General features: G+C 31.2%; 1 protein-coding gene across 2 annotated transcripts in view; it reads left to right on the top strand.

The window, feature by feature from the left end:
• The window catches only part of LOC107445816 (uncharacterized), a 102,578-nt gene that overhangs the window by 19,235 nt on the left and 70,037 nt on the right, over positions 1-13,306 (top strand). For both annotated transcript variants that reach the window (XM_087158990.1, XM_087158989.1), the window contains exon 2: positions 4,897-4,982. The gene's annotated coding sequence lies outside the window, so the exon portion shown is untranslated. The remainder of the gene's footprint in view (positions 1-4,896; positions 4,983-13,306) is intronic.

The following is a 13,306-nucleotide window of genomic DNA, read 5'->3' on the forward strand; positions in this document are numbered from 1 at the left end:
ATTATAATCAGAGCTCAAACGTTGTATCATTTTGAAATGTATAAATTAATTAAAACTATATAATTTACGTTTATTTACCAAAATTTGCAACTACATAAATATTTTTATATAGTAAAAATATCATTCATTGATCCCACGCTGAAACGAATATCGAAATCTACAAAAATGATGTTCCACGAATATTATAATCAGAGCTCAAACGTTGTATCATTTTGAAATGTATAAATTAATTAAAACTATATAATTTACGTTTATTTACCAAAATTTGCAACTACATAAATATTTTTATATAGTAAAAATATCATTCATTGATCCCACGCTGAAACGAATATCGAAATCTACAGAAATGGTGTTCCACGAATCAGAGCTCAAACGTTACATCATTTTCATGTGTATAAAGTAATTAAAACTATATAATTTACGTTTATTTACCAAAATCTGCAATGATGTAAATATTTTTAACATTATGTTTGCATACATATAAAATAGTTTTCGAATTAATTATTAAAACTGATATTCGAAAGTTATATTTATTACTGTCGACTACTTCGCTTTTTGAAAAATATTTTACTGAGTGGTAGACAAATAAACCTTATAGCAGCTTTTAGAATTTTTAGCGGTTTTGCCAACATTTTTAAAAGAAACGCCATGAGAGAGCTGGATTGATTTATTGGTAGAACATACATTTGCAGGCTTGTGTGCTCAATTAAGACTTATAAGCTTTCGGCAAGTAGAGGAACAGATAGCACTATACAGAGGACAGCACTAAGATATATTCAGTTTAAAAAAATGAAAATTAAGAAACTGAGTAATAAATTTTCTTAATAAAAATAACTTTTTAAAAAAATATTTCATTTCAAGAATTTTTCTTCTTCTCTTTTTATTAATCTTTATTTCATTTTTTCCAAGTTATCTGTATATTTTTAACTTATTTTATGAGTTCGATATACTTGCAGCTTATGCGCAGTTAATAAAACTTATTATTTTTCTTAATTTTCTTCGTTGTTTTTTATCCTTTCAATCTTTATTGCTATATATATATATATATATATATATATATATATATATATATATATATATATATATATATATATATATATATATATATATATACTATTCTAGAAAACAAATAAGTATCTAATGACAAATGAGATTACTTAAAGTTGATAAGGAAGATTGTTAATCTTTGCGAATAATTATAAATCAGCATTGTGTGCGGTAATTTTGTTTCTTCTTTCCTGATGCCAATTACAGTTTTATAATTGTAGTGCTTATTGTAATATTACACCACATTTTCAAAATATTCAGGAGAGCATATTTGGTGAAAAACGCCACAGTATCCATGTAGATATTCCTGTGCATTGTAATGTTACATATTGGAAATTGCCTAAACTTGCAAAGTGCCTACCTGGAAACCATACGAAAAAAAGGAATTTCAATTTTAAAAAAAAAAAATGTGACTTTCATTGTATCACCCTAAGCCATTTGAATGAATGAAAAATTTTATCAGACCATAGCAATATTTAGCAATACTTTATTTGATTGATCGCTTAATATCTCTCCAAGTTCCTAATTCATATGAATTAAAAAGACAGAAAAATGCGACTTCCGAAATCAGACAATAGAAAGCAGAACATTCGTGATATGGAACAAACAAAGAAAATGCCATTTGTCATGTTTCCACTTCATTAGTAGAAACCAAAGACTGCAATGGAAGTGTGTAAGCCGAAGAATGTTACATTTCGTTATCTCTAAATGTAACATAACCTCCTGTGTCCTTTCTATCTCTGACATATGCGGCTCTTGATTTCACAATCGTGTGAAAACACGTCCGAACGTGTTCTTTTAAACTTACAATAACAGCCATTGGACAGTAACAATGACTCAGTTCGTGCATTACAAAGGTGGAAGACAGAATTTTAACCTCTTTTAGGATCGGTTATCGGAAACGAAATGGTCGGTCCGCCTACGCGATTTATTTACAAAACTAAATATCCATTGTAAAACAAGAAAGGAAGTAGAACTAATAATTGCCGGTTTAGTTCGGATCTGCTATGGAAAAAAAGGGGGTGGGGTTGGACCATCATATTCTTTGCTATAATTAGTTTCAGACTTTACTCGGAGTAAATGTTTGATTTTTGTGCCTTTAACCCCTTGGGGACGGGTGATTCAGAAAAGCATTCGTACAAAATCAGAATTAAGTTGCAATTAAATAAAAAACGGTAACTTAAATGTAGTCGTTGCTAATTTGACAGACTTACTTTGCTTTTATTTTAATTATTGTTAGTTTAATCATATATATAATCAATGTTAATTCAAAGTATAACTAAATAGATTTATTTTGAACAAAGTAATGGTGAATTAAATAAATCAAAAAATTATAACTCCGCCTACAAATAAACTGCTAAAGAAATACTTTGATTACCAGTTTTATCTTCTTACCCTGATTGATACGGTTTTTTGCTGTCACGTATTTGTGACAGTCGGCGCGAAAGGGTTAATTAGCGAATAACTAGTGAAACTTAATTTGTTATGTATAATTTTTACAATATTTACTTTGTAATTCACAGTAATCCATACTTGCAGTACTATGCATTGTGAAGTAAAAATTCTCGGACTGTAAGCACAGAAATGTGAGAGATCCGCTCCACATATTATGGAACACATATACATCTTCATAGCACATGTATATGTGTGTATCTAATAAACACATTTAAATACATATTGAATATATGTACATGCTGCACATATACATCTTGCTTGTGTATAATTTCAGAGATGCCTTCTCCCTTAGGATTGCGGATCGATATTTTCTAGTGATAGCATTTAATATATGATTCTTGGTTTGATAAGTTCGATTTATAGGAATTTTGCCCACTACTATTTCTGAAATATCAAACGCTTCTTTGATACATTTATTTTGTGATTAGCTTTCCAAAAGGTTACTAAAGTTAAACGAAAATCTACTAGTTTGAGTTTATTACTATCTACCGTTTTTTAAAATATTTTGTAGAATCCGGAGCAGTTGACATCTCTGCTCTAGCACTTTAACTCCTTGGGGACGGATGATTCAGAAAAGCATTCGTACAAAATCAGAATCAAGTAGTAATTAAATAAAAAACGGTAACTTAAATGTAGTCGTTGCTAATTTGACAGACTTACTTTGCTTTTACTTTAATTATTGTTAGTTTAATCATATATATAATCAATATTAATTCAAAGTATAACTAAATAGTTTTATTTAGAACAAAGTAATGGTGAATTAAATAAATCAAACAATTATAACTCCGCCCATAAATAAACTGCTAAAGAATTACTTTGATTACCAGTTTTATCTTTTTACCCTGGTTGATACGGTTTTATGCTGTCACGTGGTTGTGACAGTCGGCGCGAAAGGGTTAAACTTGAGAACGAAAAGAAACTGGAGAAAGCGAAGCGTTTGGCTACTCTAAATAAAGTATCCGTGTTTTTCTGAATTTTGCCAACACTTCATAAAATTTTCACCTCTTTGTTTTGTTATACTTTGTTTGTATTGTTTCCCTGTCACCACTTTGTATTGTTAATTTATTAAAAAAAAAGAACTTAAAATCACTCATAAATTTATATTCATTAATTAAAGAATGATGGGAATACAAATCATATAGAGCCCGCAGAATTCTTGATACGCATTCTTGATACGCCGAATTCTTGATACGTAGTCATGGAAAAAGAACTTAAAATGAAAAATTTAAAATAGCTAAAATTACGTTACCTCTAAAAACTCTTTTTAAACAAGTGGAGCAAGTTGGCATCTCTGATAGAGATATAAGAACGTGCGGAGTGTTCTTTAAATCAGCTGACACCTTCGATATACTAAAGTAATGAAGTCTTATAAAAATTCTATTTGTTATTTAAAAAAATCAACTTTAGTTCGCTACCACAAGAAAACTTTTTTTCACACGAACCTGAAATGTTAGAAGAAGTTATGCACATTTGTAAATAAATTATTGTGGTTATGCAACATTAATGTTAAATATGCTTTGTAAGTTTAATTTTAGATTATTTTGTCCACAGGGGCATATTTTATCACCTTAGTTCAATTATTGATATAATAAACACACAGGTCATGTTTTTAAAACAGGGTTGAAAGCCTATACCTACCAAGACGGAAAGGGACATAAACCGGTATGAAAGACATTTTATTCTAGTATTTTTTTCGAGAAAAATTAAATTTCCGTAACTACCGAAATTTTTTTTCCAATCATACCACATATGTAAAACTGCATCTTTTTTAGGAAAAAGTAGATGTTCTCAAATAGTTTAAAAGAAAGAATTGGAAGTAAGTTAAAACAAAAATGGTTAATCTGCAATCTTCACCGTCTCGCTTTCACCCATGATTTTAAATGCATAAACCTGTGCTCACTTTAATTGTTACTTAACCCTTTCGCGCCAACTGTCACAAATACGTGCCAGCATAAAACCGTATCAATCAGGGTAAAAAGATAAAACTGGTAACCAAAATAGTTCTTTAGCAATTTATTTGTGGGCGGGGTTATAATTGTTTGCTTTATTTAACTCACCATTACTTTGTTCAAAATAAAGTTATTTAGTTATACTTTGAATTAACACTGATTATGTATATGATTAAACTAACAATAATTAAAGTAAAGGCTAAGTAAGTCTGTCAAATTAGCAACGCCAACATTTATGTTACCGTATTTATTTATTTACATCCTGATTCTGATTTTGTACGAATGCTTTTATGAATCACCCGTCCCCAAGGGGTAAACTACCATTTTAAATGTTTTGGAAAGTTTGAATTGGTAAATATTTTAAAAATAACAAATTGTTTTTGCTTCCAATATTTTCTCTAATTGAGTTTATTTATATTTTTGATTTATTCTTTTATATTTTTAGGCACAACAGATCGAAGCACTTAAATTTTGGATAATGTTATAAACTCTGACTCTTCTTCACGGTTTTGTTAACTTTCTCACTAAAAGGTAAGAAATATTAATTATGAAAAGATTAAATGTCAATAACGTATTTGTAATGAGATTTCAGCCAGACGCGTGGAAGTGTTCAGTATAAACACGCCTTCAGCATTCCGGTCAACGGTGTGTAGGTCTTGAAACATCTATATCGCGTGGGATGTTAATAGATAAATAAAAATGGAGGGAAAAAGTGCATGGGCGATTTATACATGGTCTGAACTAGATCAAGTTAGCCGACCTTGAATTCTTTTGCTTATTTCTGATTCGATAACTACCTGCAAGTCTTATATGGACTTATCTGAAATACAAATTCCACCTTAGTCTTTTACTTCCATTTTTTCCCCTCGATGTATCCATCCGAATTTTGTTGCAATTACTGAATATTATTCAATACGTTTTAAAAATGATGTAATATGCTACTTTTATGATATGTAATGTAAACTATAAAGATTTTTGTCATATTATACAAATATGTTACTTTCAACCTGTGACAAGTTTAGTTAATGGTACTCAATAATAATACCGCCTTGAATTATTTACAAAACTCTTACAACTCGCTTGTTCGAAGAATATAGTTTTTTTTATGGGTTTTCATTATTATTATTATATTTACCTGCATACATATGGCATAGAGTTTAACCCTTTCAGCGATAATTCGATAAGAACTGAACAATTTATTTTGGACAAGAATAAATTGTTTAGTTCCAATAAAACTATAAAACTCTTAACTGATAAAGAGGCCCTTTCTTTTCCGACCGAAATCAACTGTTGAAGGAAGTAAAGTCGGAGAAAGAAAATTCTAAATACCATTTTAACCCTTTTTTATTTAAATTTTACGAATAAAGTGTTGACTGATATTTACTCTAGTTGGCAGTATCTACCGATACATGTAAAATACAAATCCGTCATCCAATCAGAATAAAGCGGGCATGTTTTAGATTCTCCATAAAAATTTTCTGACAAAATTAAGCCAATACAATTCTGCAATCAAAAGTATACATGTTAGATAGTTAAAAATTTTACATTTACCTTTTTTTTTTAGATTTTTGATAATTATTTTCATTTTTATGCAATCAACGTAAAAATAATTTTCTCGTGTCATCAAAATCGGTTTTCAACCGTTTAAACTGAAATAAAATTAGATATTAAAAAATCTAAAAACAGAGAAAAGTGTAGTTTTAAATGACTTACTCAAAACCACAAAGAGCACTAGTTTATTGCTTTAAAGTTTTGAGGAAAATTGCAGAGAAGTTCTGAAAATTATCCAGAGCTATTTCTTCTCATCTAATAAAGCTCCTGCTGTTTTACCACCTTTTTTAAGGTAGTGCGTTGTCTAATAATACTATATCATCAAAATTTTGTGAAACCGGGATAGCCTGGTTGGCAGGACGCTGGACTCGTGAGAACTGTTCGAATCCTGGAGGCCAAGGACTCTCCGTGCAGTAAATGATGGCAGGTGCACGTTAAATATGTCGGGGCACAAAGTCCTTCATGTTCCTATTACACGTTAAATCTCTGGGGGTACTGAATTGGAGATTGATCGGTTTCTGGTTCAGGTCAAAATTGCGATTTGTGGATGAATGAATGGATGCGAGAATAGGTCCACCCTATAAAACGGGTGTGGCAAAAGTCGAATTCTTGGCCATAGATAGCGCCACTGAAAAAAAAAAGAACAATCGCACCCCCCTTTGCTTTAATAGGTGACGACAACAACATCCAAAATTTGTGGAGTACAAAAAAACACAAGTTAGAAATGTAATCTAAAATCCAAGAAAGCGCGAGTAGAGGCCTTTTAACCACTTTAAATTTTGGAAAAGATAAACTAGTAAATTTATTTTAGACATGTATACAGCGAACGCAATTCTTATGGTTCTTAATTAAACGCTAAGTTCAAATTTTTCTATCCCGCAAATACAGTAGTTGATATTATAGTTGTTAAAAAAGTAATTAAAAAAGAAATCTTTTTATGTGATAAGATGCAGGGACATTTCGAACTGAAATGGTAACAAATAGTTTATATTAGCCATTTAGTTGAATAACATATTATACCACTTTTTCATAAAACGACTTTTTGCACGACTTCAATATAACAAGTCGGGATATAACGGGTTAGACGGGGTATTCATTATAAACAATCGGTTTTGTAACATATTACTTTTCCATTTTTGCAACAGATTTTTCTTGAATATTTAAAGTGGTATCTGTATGCTCCACTTTATTATTTTATTTAGTAAATTTGATTTGTATTTATTTTGACCCTACCATATACCAACAATTAAAACAAAATACACAAAACCTAATAATCATGTAATGAAGTCTTAACCTCTGCGAGATGGGAGAGTCATATATGCATTCTCAGGGTGACGATAATCAGGGTAAAAAAAAAGATAAAACTGGTAGACAAACTATTTTTATAGCAGTTTATTTGCAGGGGGGGAGGGTAATAATAGTTTACTTTATTTAATTCACCACTACTTAGTTCGAATTAAAAATTGTATGGTTACACTTTTAACACGCTAGGATTGGGTGTGTTAAATTCAAAGTGAAAGCAAAAATAAGTCTGTCAAATTAGCCATGCCTAAACCTCTACTACCGCTTTTTATTTTTTACTATCCCATAATTCTAATTCCGTAAGACTGCCAAAAAGGTTAAGGGATGAATTAAGTTTACCAAAATTGTTATTTCGTTAACAATTTAAATGTTAAGTGGCTCCGAGTTTAAGTCATAAATAAATAAATATTTATTTGAAATTCAAGTGATTTACCACTTGAATTTCAACGTCTTAAATTTCTGAGATATTTTGATCCTTCATCAGTAGATTAATTAGATTGGAATATTCCAGAGGGTTTTTAATCATATTTGTTGCATCTGGGGCAAATTAAAAATAGAAGAGAATGAAATTCTTTAGAGAGCGCAAAAAAAAAAGGTACACGCGGAAGTTTTACTTTTAAGTTTCATAAAAACATCATTATCAATTAACGACAAATAATAAAATACCAACTCATTCATTAGAATTAATTAAATCTCGATTAGAAAATCATTTTCGAAATCGGTGTCAGGGCGACCAGGATAAATCGAATATATTTTCGGAAACCTTTAATTAACGTATCAATTGAATCGGGGTTTTTTTCTATATAATTCAGGTAATATGATTTTCACTATTTTCTGATCGTTGTGAAAGTCGAATTCTTGTAGGAAATAAACTAATAACGTGAGCGACGCTTATAACGAAATGTATTCAGGTCAAGAAAGTGACACCGATGTCAATCTCGCTAATTGCAAATTTATTCTTTAATTATCAGCATTTGCGAACGACCAGGAACGCAGTTTTTTCAGTTTATTTATTTTTCCAAAAATGTATTTCGTGTTAGGGTTCATGTTTGTAGGTGCTTTATTGCGATGTAGTTTTTTTATTGTATTGCGTATTTAGTATATTATAAGGGAAAAAGAATGTTTGTGTTTAATTTTAGTCAGTGGTCGGAAAAACTACAGTATTCTTTGTAGTTTATTACAAAACTATTTTGTCACAAATGTAATGAACTACTACTTTTTTTTTTAAATGTAGTGACTGTAAACTACTTATAGTATAGTAATTACTTCACTACTTAAAGGAGATGAACTTTGCTGGAGAACTTAATTTACACCTATGTTTAAAATAGTTTTGAATAAGAAATTGGCTTACATTAAATGTAAGGGAATAACTAAGAAATATTTATTCGTGTTTACATCAGCCAGTTTAATACGTTCTTTTACTTTTAAATAACATCGATGTTTCATGAGTTAGCATTCGTATGTTAAAGTGTGATCAAAGTGATTAATTATGTATTTTTCGTAATGGCTAGTTTAAGTATTAATTAAGCTTGATTTTAAATACGCAATTTCTGTCAACGTTCAGCTACAGCTGCAGGGTCATTTTCATCGCATCCATTGACTGACCAGCAAAGATTTGTACCCATCCTATCCAATATATGTATTTTGATAAGAACCAAATTTGCCATTTTGATTCAAAACCCAAAGTTTTTTTTGCATAGATGCAAAATCTGGGGTCTATGCTTTGCACAGATATAAGTTTACGTATTAGTTATCAAGATATTGTAATTATTATGAACATGTTAAAATAGTTCTTTCCTGTTAACATGGCATGTTTTCAGTATTTCGCTTTCAAAATAAATGCTTTAAGTTGAACAATGGTGCTAGTATCAGCTTTGTATACTCTCGTAGTATATGGACTCTGTGGAAGCTTCTTTATTTTTCGCATTTAAATATATGCGTAACTATTAACTCTTCTGGTTTTCTCGGATTAAAGTGGCAATAGTGGCATCTTTGTATTTATTATGTGCTAAAGGAATTATACTATAGTGAGTAATTAGAAAATGAATTGTTAATATTAATTAAAAAGTGCATGTTTTGAAATCTGTATCTCTAAGCAGATACATTTCTGTAACAACTATTCTTAATAAAACTATTTTTCTCTGCGCATGTGCAACGCATGACTTACGATCAGGGGTGAAAGCGAGACGGAAAAGAGGAAAGGCTGGTAGTAAAACCATTTCAGTTATAGCTAGTTTTGGGGAGGAGTTTACTTATTCTTTTTTTTAAATTTTTCAACAATATCTACTTTATCTTGGAAAAGAAGCAGTTTTATATATATGCCAGAATTATAAAAGAAATCTTGATAGTTACAGATATTTCATTTTTTTCGAAAAAAATGCTGGAATGAAATGTTTTACGTACAAGGTTTTTCTCTTTTCCGTCTTGCTATATAAGGGCTTTCACCCATGCTTACGATACAACACACTTAAAAAATAATATATAAAAACGTATATAAATAATACAACAATAGTACTTTATAAACGGCGTTGGACAGCTGACCCAGATCTGAGTTCACGACTATTAATGTTCAGCTCCATAGCCTTTCAATTATAAACCCAACCCAGAAGACAAGGAAACTCTTTGATCACTCATTGGGGGCAAACTAATCTTCGTGGAGAACTTTTTGTGTGAACTAACCCACATTTGTGTTGCATGGAGAGAAAAACCATGAAAACCTTCGCAGTTAGCCCGATGGCTAGAGGATTCACACCCAGGATCCATCTACCATCGTCGAGATAGTTTACGGCAGAACTGTGGTCAGTGCGAGTCGGGAACAGAATTCGTATCACCGTTGGAATTCGAACTTTGTCCCCTCATTGGGAGGCGAACCCAACAATAATCCTTTGAACCATTTTTGAATTTTTATTTGTCGGAAACAATGCTAACAATTTTGTTGAAAATTTGGATTTCACCCCTATTTAATAAAACCACGTTGCTTAATACACATTTTTAAAATTTTAATGACATGTTTAAATTCTTAAGCCAAACAAATTTTAAAGAACACATTCCTGACTCTTAATTCCTTTCTAAAAAATGTGATTGATATTAACAATAAATTTAATTTTGTATTAAAAATTTAAAAAGAAGCATGTTTATAATTTTTTAAACTTATTAAATAAAAAGTAATGGATCGGATTTTTTTAAATTTTTATTCCTTACTGATAACTTCATGTTCTAACGTTCCTTTTTTGTTCGTATAAATCTTCTATTTATTAACTAAATTCGAATCATTTAGCATGTAAATCATTTTAAATGAAATAAAATTTCAATTTTTACTTTTTTATGATAAAAAAAATCTTCAATTTACATGAAATTTACAAAATTTAAATTAAATTTACTTTTTATGACTTAGGAAGTGGTCATAGCTGCGCTAGAACAGCATCAGACTATTCCTGGCTGATTTCATTTTAGTATCATATGTATTTCCTTTACCGTGCGAATCTTTTAGATACACGTTAAAAAAGAATAATAATTTTATCTACCTGTCGGTCTTTCAGTGATTCAACAAAACTGCGACACTATTATTCGACAGGAAGGACAATCGACTGACTACAATGCGCGATAACCTATTTCTCATTCCCTCCACACCCCTAGCATGCACACCACGGAAGAAATAATTCTATTGTGCAATAGGTAGGCCCATCGAACATTTACGATCATCATGTTCTGATATACATTTTCCATTCTTTTTATATTTTAGTAGGGAAACAGGAGTCACTATTTGTGTAAATGGAACACTAAATGATGGGTTTCGGATTTCTTTTTTTTATTTTTCCTGGAACTTTGCGAACGAGTGTAGATATATTTTTTTTAGATTGTTCTTTTGCTTTGTTTTCTATGTGTGTAAAGCCAAATATAAGCTTTCCATTTTAACACAGAACTGCAAAAAATTAATTGTTCCTGTATAAGGTCTGGAAAAAAGTGGTAGGTATCTCAGAACAATCAGAATAATATAACACACACCACTGTGGCTACTGGATACAAAATTTTTTGCGACCTTTATACCAAATACGTTCATTGACCAGAAAGTGTTAAGTATGGCAGCTATGACTGTGAGTAGTCAATTAAAAAAAAAATAGAAACGTTATTGTAATAATCTTGGCCCCTGCTGGTCGACAAACTCTGCACCGAAAACCATTCGCTGGCAGTTAGATGAATTTCAATCCGCTCAAAGTGATTTTTTGAGCAAACTGATTTTTAAAATTTAACTTCTCCACTCATACTCATATGTGGTAGTTATCTTAGCATTAGCCCAGCGGAGGCTGTAACTAATTCATCTAAGTGGGAATCTTTATATATATTTCTCTTACACGGCGACAAAAAAAAGCCTCTTTACAACTCCCCGAATGGCAACGCTAGAAAATCGACCAGTGATTGCCGCTAAAAATGTCACATGCCAAATCTAGCTGGGGTGGCTCAACGTATAGCGCTTTTAAAAACAGAAACTGAAATAACCTGAGAGACAATTCTCACCAAATATGATCTCTTCCGAAATTCGTCGTATCAGCTACAGCAATCTCATACTATTAAACTAGGCAGAAGTGAGTAGTCTTTGTCGATAGATCTCTATTTTAGTATTTTGTCGAAAGCGCTTTTTTCACGCCAAAATTTTAACCTTTTTAAAGAGATATCAGTTTTAGAAATTTTATCTTAAGATTTTATATTAACCCCTTGGGGACGCGTGATTCCGAAAAGCATTCGTACAAAATCAGAATCAGGGTAAAATTAAATAAAAAACGGTAACTTAAATGTAGTCGTTTCTGATTTGACAGACTTACTTTGCTTTTACTTTAATTATTGTTAGTTTAATCATGTATATAATCAATGTTAATTCAAAGTATAACTAAATAGTTTAATTTTGAACAAAGTAATGGTGAATTAAATAAATCAAACAATTATTACTACGCCCACAAATAAACTGCTAAAGAAATACTTTGATTACCAACTTTATCTTTTTACCCTGATTGATACGGTTTTATGCTGTCACGTATTTGTGACAGTCGGCGCGAAAGGGTTAAAGCACATTTCTAATAGGTTTAACGCATTACATGTCATTTATTTGAATTCAAATTTATTTTAACGACTTAGTATTTACTAAAAAAAAAGTTGTTATATGGATTTGAATGATTGTTTTGAATTCTTAGAATTTTGCGCATTTGCAATGTACCTAAGTTAGTAGCGAGCGATGTGAGCTTGGTTTGCGAAGCAAACCATATAAGATTGCGTAGCAATTTTCGGGGGTTAGCGAGCAGGGGGCGCAGCCCACTAGTGTATAATAAATCGCCGAAGCGCAATTGAATGGTGAAAGTTGGGGTTCAGTAACATTTACTGAGAGAAAATTAAAATAAAGTAGCGAGATTAAACAAACAAATTTAAGAGAGAAAAGAGGTTTTTGTGGCTAACTACCTCGCCTCCCCCCAAGGTATTACCCCCGAGCTTTGCAGGTGCACAGTAGCCACATAGTCTCAGAGAAATAGGAAAAATACATGATAATAAATGCGCAAAAATATATAGGTGAATATCGAGTGAGAAATTATCTACAAGTATTTGCGAAATTTACGGGACAGTACCCCATCGGATAGGAAAAAGGCGGTTGCCGGTCTATATTTTATATTGCCTTTGATGAGCTCAAAATCAAAGTTTTTAAAGTAGTTGCACGTATGACAGGAGAGTGCATCACTGAAGAAATTTGCACATAGTTCAGCTATGTGTTCATCTATTTTGTTGATTTTTAAATCTTTTCTTAGATCTTTCATTCTCATGGATGTGGGGCCCCCAGTAATGTATCTGAGAAATTTATTTTGAGTACTCTCTGGTTTCTTCTTTTGAGTAGCAGTGGTTGTGCTCCATGCAGGGGCTGCATAGCTGATGATCAGTCGCATTGGAGGTATAGTTTTCGTTTTGTTTTGAGTGCAAGTTTTGAGTTATAGTTTGATATCGGCTTTAGGGCACTTTGCGCT

This window comes from Parasteatoda tepidariorum, chromosome 3 (genome assembly GCF_982258835.1).
Source record: "Parasteatoda tepidariorum strain Cologne lab strain chromosome 3, Ptep-v5.0, whole genome shotgun sequence".
Lineage (NCBI taxonomy): Eukaryota > Metazoa > Arthropoda > Arachnida > Araneae > Theridiidae > Parasteatoda > Parasteatoda tepidariorum.